Genomic DNA, 6,568 nt, shown 5'->3' with positions numbered 1-6,568 from the left:
CTTGGCACTGCTCCTGGATCTGGAGAAAAAGATAAACACAGCTGGGTGTTATCAGTATGTCACTGACATCAGTCCTTCAGCTGATTTCACCCATCACTTCAGGCAAACATTAAACTGCATTGAGGGCAAAACAGAAACTTGTGGAATCCCCTGGGTAATTCCCATGTGAAGACATAAAAACTCATCATTACCTGGCCGAAACAACAAATTTAGCCTCCTGAAAAGTGCTGTGCATTGAATTCCTATTTTTTAAGCTTCCACATCCTTTCACAGGCCAGAATAAGACACGAGGCATGGATGTGAAGTTAAATTGGTCTAAAATGTCATAAGAACATAAGAACAGCCCCACTGGATCAGGCCATAGGCCCATCTAGTCCAGCTTCCTGTATCTCACAGCGGCCCACCAAATGCCCCAGGGAGCACACCAGATAACAAGAGACCTCATCCTGGTGCCCTCCCTTGCATCTGGCATTCTGACTTAACCCATTTCTAAAATCGGGAGGTTGCGCATACACATCATGGCTTGTACCCTGTAATGGATTTTAGTTCAAGACCTGGGCCTGCTGCTCACAGAGACGAAAGCAGATGCCCCCAAAGGCATAGTTTCAAAGGTTCCAGTGGACGGGTTCCAAGCCACAGAATGGAAAGCAAACTCTAATTCCCCAATGCATATTAAAGTCTGAAGAGTAATTTAGCTCAAGCAGCCAGGAAGTGTGAGACTGCAGGCTCAAGTATGACGCTAGCCCCCTCCCCCACCTCCGCCTTCATTCTTTTTTCGAATTATAGTGAGACTTTTCGGAAAAGAAAAAAAAACTTCCTCCTAGTTGCCTCTCCCCCTCCCCATCTCTGAAATAGCCAACCTTTGTCAAGTCACTTTTTAACAAGAAGTAATTTTATCACTGTTTTCAAAAAGATACAATCTGGTGTTTTCTGTTGGCTGGAGGCAAAAGGAGAGTATTCATAAGACAGTGTATCTCTTGCTACCTCCGTGGACTTCTGAAGCGTCCATGACAGACAGAAACAGAAAAAGCTTGTTCCTTAATTTCCATGCAGGGGGTAGGGACGAAACAGCCTAAAATAAAGGCATGTTTGTGAAAGCATTCTCAGTGTGGCTTCCCCCCCCCCCTTAAAAAGTCCTGTTTACTCCTTTACTGATTGAGCTGAGTACAATTTGGAACTAAAACCATTGTCATTGTTTCCCCCCAAATGACGGTTATGCAGGAAGTGACACAGCCTCACTCCACAGCCAGTTCTGGGATCCTTTGACCATTACACAGGTGGTGGAGAAGACTCTGGCAAGGAGGGTCCCACAGTAATAAATCTCACAGTAATAAACTGTCCTGTTGAAGAAACTCCAGAGTGTTTCCCTTCTATTGCTCACCTGCCCATTCCTTGTGGGTTACTCCTTACAAGCAGAAGCACCACGCAGTAGCTCGGACTGAGCGACAGTGAAAGGATGCTGGCTCCCCCAAGTTCCCAGAGCAGAGGCCATTCCTAGCCCCTGCAAAACAGTTTATACTGAGATTTTCTGACTCTGGATTGAGTCTTGCAGCACATATGTTCAGAGCAATTGGAATAGTAAAACGTGGCTGACGTCCAAGGGAGGTTTCTCCCAACAACTGAAAACTAGTAGCTATAAAGTAATAATGCCATTGGACTCTTGCACTGTCTGGAGAAATCAACATATTAAAGGAATGTTCCCTGACAGGTGTCTTGGTAACACCTTCAGTGCCACTTGTTAGAGCAGTAATATTCAACCAGTGTGCCGTGGCTCATTGGTGTGCCACAAGTGGTCTGCAGGTGTGCTACGGGAGTTTGGGAGAAGGTCATTTATTAGAGGGGCCATTGGGGGGGGTGCGATCCTCCCACCCAACCACAGTTGCCTTGTTGATTGTAAAAAAACCTGATGGTCTGCCTTGACAATTTTCTTTCCATGAACACGTTTCAGCGTTCTTGGCAGAGTTGGTAGCCATAACGTGACAATCTTATCTGATTGTTTCAAGCAGGGCAAGAGTCCATGTAATAAAGGAATGTTCACTCACTTGGTGACACCCTTGGGGACTCTTGCATACAGTCTTGCCTTTCTGCAATGACCAGCTCTGTCTTCTGTAGCAGTCAGCCGAGAAGGATTTGTGGCTGACAAGTGCAGTGGTACGATGGCATTCCCAGCAGGAAAACAGCCAGTGCTTTGACAAGCTCATGCAGTTTGGAATTTTGCTGCTGAAGATGACTACCATCAAAACTGGTAAATAGAGGGAAGGACATGGAGAGGGGGAGAGTGAAAAAGAAGAGTAAAGTTACATTTTCCAAGGCTCCTAACATCCATGCAAACAGCATTTCACACAGCTGGGATAAGTGGGGAAGGGAGACAAAGATTTTTGTGGTACAATCCACATTGGCACAGATGTGATCTGCGATTTGGTGGTGGATTTCTGTGGCCTGTCTGCAGAAATCATATGAATATAAGAGGAAGTGCGTAGAAGTTATCTGAACTTTTATCGAGTCCTGCCCCCCCAAGGGCAGTTTCCATGATTGACTCATCTTGTTGGGACTCCCCCCCCCCCAATCTATAAACCCACAAGCATGCATACACAAAAACAAGTGTGTGGGTTGCTGGTGCATACATAGCAGCTGCCTTAAATGGAACATGAGGACTACATGAGGACTACACAGCTGATCACAGTGACTAGGTGATTGCTTTGTTCATGTCATCATTGCAAGCAGACAGAAAGAGAGAAGGTTTTGGAGCTGGGTGACATCAGTACGCTTGCTAAATGAAGGAAAAACACTCTGTACATGCTTAGTAAACAATCACCCCTTAACAAACTCCAGGAAAAATGGCAACTTCATCAAGACTCAATCTGGGAGACATTCTGACCCAGAGTGAAAAATTTTAAAGCTGATTTTTTTTGTATTGGGTATTTTTTTTTTTGTATTGGGTTAGGGGGCTTTGGTACAGGAATGTAGTCTGGCTATGGGGGTATCACAAAGAGCTCCTGCATTTCAACAATTGCAACTACACCACTGCCCAAGCCACATGAAGCCGCAGTTGGTACCGAATGAGGTGGCCTGTGCAATTACTAGTGCTTGGAGATTTGATTCTCCCACGCTCTGGTGGCTGCCCATTCAATTCCAAGCCCAATTAAAGGTTATCATATACAGGTCCTATTTATGCACAGATTTTTTGTACATGGATTTGACTCAACAGGAATGGCCCCTGCAAATGAGAAAGAATGTGCTGATCCCTGGAGAAGGGGAAAAATGCATCCCTTTAAAATCAGTTTTAAAAACTGAACAGTCCTTTAACAACAGCCTCCTTAATGAGAGAGAGAGAGAGAGAGAGAGAGAGAGAGAGAGAGAGAGAGAGAGAGAGGGCAGCAGGCTAACAATCCATCAATCCTTCTCTCTCCTTCTGACCCTTCCCTTCCCCCAGCAAGTAAAGGAAAGGGATCATTGGTGAAGGGAGGGGCTGAGTAAAGTGCTGATGGATTGTCTTCTTAATTACTCTAATGATTCAAAAGGTCAGCAAGGCTGTTTTTCAATCACTGGAGCAAAGAGACTTTGTTTTTTAAATTGATTAGCTATAGTACAATTTTTATCCATGTGAGTGCTTGGAACCCATGCGAATTAGTCTCAACCTGTACACCTACAAGTCCTATATGACTGGGATACCAAGAAGGAGTGATTTCCCCCATATAATCCTGCTGCCTGAAGTTAAGGGAATGGTAGCAACCCTGGTATGTGGTATGATGATGATGATGATGATGATGATGATGATGATGATGATGAACAGTATATACCACTTTTCAACAAAAAGTTCACAAAGTGGTTTACAGAGAAAAATCAAATAACTAATGGCTCTCTGTTCCAAAAGGGCTCAAAATCTAAAAAGCTGCAAAAGAACACCAGCAGACAGCCACTAGAAAAGACACTGCTGGGGTGAGGAGGGCCAGTTACTCTCTCCCTGCTAAATAAAAGAGGAGCACCCACTTGGAAAGTGCCTGTTACTAAGTTAGCAGGGGTTAGGATGCGGTAAGAGACCACATCCCTAATATGTGGCACTCAGTACCAACCGGCCTGATCAAATATCATTTCCTAGGGCCGTAGCAACCAGTGCTGGGCAAACAGCATTTCACACAGCTGGGATAAGGGAGGAAGGGAAGAAAGGCAGTGAGAGAAAGAAGATGGCCAAAACTTTGCTTCCTCCCACCCCATCTGCCTCTGCTGGATGCAGAGCCACTGAAGCAGCAAAAAGGTAAATTGTTGGTGGGTAGACAGGTGGATGGGTGGCAGAGCAAGGGAGAGAAAGAGTTCTTCAGTTTGGACTCAAATTTGAGTCAGAGAAGAACTCAGAGCTGCGGCGCTCACCCCCTTATTGAAGACAAGCATTGTAAGTGATCCGAGTTTGCCATTGCAAATCCAAAGTCAGGACCTCTGGTGCCCTCTTGAATCAAAGGTGAAAGAAGAGGAGAGAGACAGAGAATGTTTCTTTTTGCCAGAAGAGGCTCCACTTTCTTTTGTTTGTGATCTCCTTCAGCACTTTGTATTTGATTGACTCTTACTTTGCAGCCTGAATAAATTATGCACATTTATTCAGCACTGACTTCAGCTCATAATTGAATTTGCAGATCTGCCTCATGAAGGGAACACTGTAGCCTCTGAGGCCAAAAAAGACTGGCATGAAAAAGGAAAAACACACATAGATGTGATGGGGACCGTTAAAAGGAGAGAAGAGATGAGTTAATGGGGGTTTGCTGGGAAAGGATAGTGAGCAGTGGGATTTGGCGGTGCAGGGAAACAGAAATGGACAGGAAATGAAGGTGAGGACAAGGGAGCAAAAAAATACTGCAGGGATGAGAGGCATCACAGAGCTTTGGTTTGGGACAGGGAATGGCTGTGGCCACAGCACCAAGTAGGAAGGAGGTGAGGAGCTGAACCAAGCCCAGCCTGGTCACTTTGTGCACTATGGGAGTCCTCCCAACTGTAGAAGGAGAGGTTGTAGAGGGTGTAGAGGAGAGCTGGTGGGACAGGAAGACATGAAGTAGCAGCTGAATGGAAACTGGGCTGGGCAGAAGAAGTGGCTGAAGCGATTACAATGCAGATACAACAATGAATTTTCCCAGGCTGGGAATCTCCCAGGAGCTAGACTGAAAACTAAAGACTAAACTAACTGAAGAGGGCAGAGTAGAAAGAGGAAGTGAAAAGAGATACAGTACACTGTACCTTCATGTAGCAGCCTGTAACAATTTGCTTGCAAGTTGTCGGTTTATTCAATTCATTTATTTAAACAATTTATATCCTGCCTTTTGCATGCCAAAGCAAATGCCCAAAGCAGCTGAATTGTAGCAGGGAAGGGAGCCTGTTGCAGACAATATTTTTGGACGGACTCTGGCATTTTTTCCAGTGGAGAGGCAATTCATCACCTCTTATTTTGTTTCATTCTTTAATTGTATTGGATGTAAGAAAGTGTGATTGACTCTGGAAGGCCTCAAAGATTGCTTCAGGGTAGAAGGAAGGGTAAGGCTGCAATTCCATACACTTCTGGGACTTATTTCTGAGTAGACATACATAGGCTTGCACTGTGAGACCTCCCAAGTTCCTCACTCCATAAGAAGATAAGAACAGCCCCACTGGATCAGGCCATAGGCCCATCTAGTCCAGCTTCCTGTATCTCACAGCGGCCCACCAAATGCCCCAGGGAGCACACCAGATAACAAGAGACCTCATCCTGGTGCCCTCCCTTGCATCTGGCATTCTGACAATAGTAGTTCTGACAGTTCTGACAAGTAATTCTGACAATATAGTACTCCTTGTATTATGCTTACAGTGTTTGATCTCAAAGCCAGTATTTTCTCACCTGTTACCTTTGCATAGAAAAATCTCTGTCTGTCATCACTGTGGTTGGAAACACCCAGTGCAGAGCTTGACAGCCTGGAACTTTGGTGGTTACATGATGCTGTCATCAAGTCACCTCCGGGTTGCTAAGCTTCAACGGTTGGAGAGAGGAGAAGCCAGCTGTGGCGTGCCAGGCACAGGTGTGTGGGTGGGTGCATGAGCTCTGGCTCTCCTGCCCATTGCTCTTCAGTAAAACCTAAGTCTGCTGCCAGCCAAGCTACAGCATGTCTGAGGCTGGCGCAGCTAGGGCAGGAGCAATGCTGGCATCCTCTTAGCACCCTCTTATGGTGGCAGACCTCATCCCCTGCTGCTGCCCCCCCGTTGCTACACCACTGCTTTGAGGAAAGGCTATACATCTGCAGATTCTTAGTTCAGAAGGAAAAAGATGACTACAGGACCAGTCCTACCTGGGCCTTACATTGCAAGTTCTCACAATCTGCCGATGTAAGGTCCAGGCCACCATCACAGGACCCACTGTGACAGTGGGTGGCTCATTATCAATGGTAAAGGAGGCAGTAAGCACTGCACCTGCAGTGGCAGGCTGCAGAACCAGCATCAGCACAGGTAGTTTGGCTTCAGAGGAGGATCAGTCCAGATCAGGGGTGGGAGGGGCGGATCTTGGTGGTAGCCATGCATGCTGGATCTTATCCCCCCTTTCTTGGCCTGAGAGACT

This window comes from Tiliqua scincoides, chromosome 2, assembly GCF_035046505.1.
Source record: "Tiliqua scincoides isolate rTilSci1 chromosome 2, rTilSci1.hap2, whole genome shotgun sequence".
In the NCBI taxonomy this organism is placed as follows: Eukaryota; Metazoa; Chordata; class Lepidosauria; order Squamata; family Scincidae; genus Tiliqua; species Tiliqua scincoides.
Note: the sequence above shows the minus strand (reverse complement) of the source record.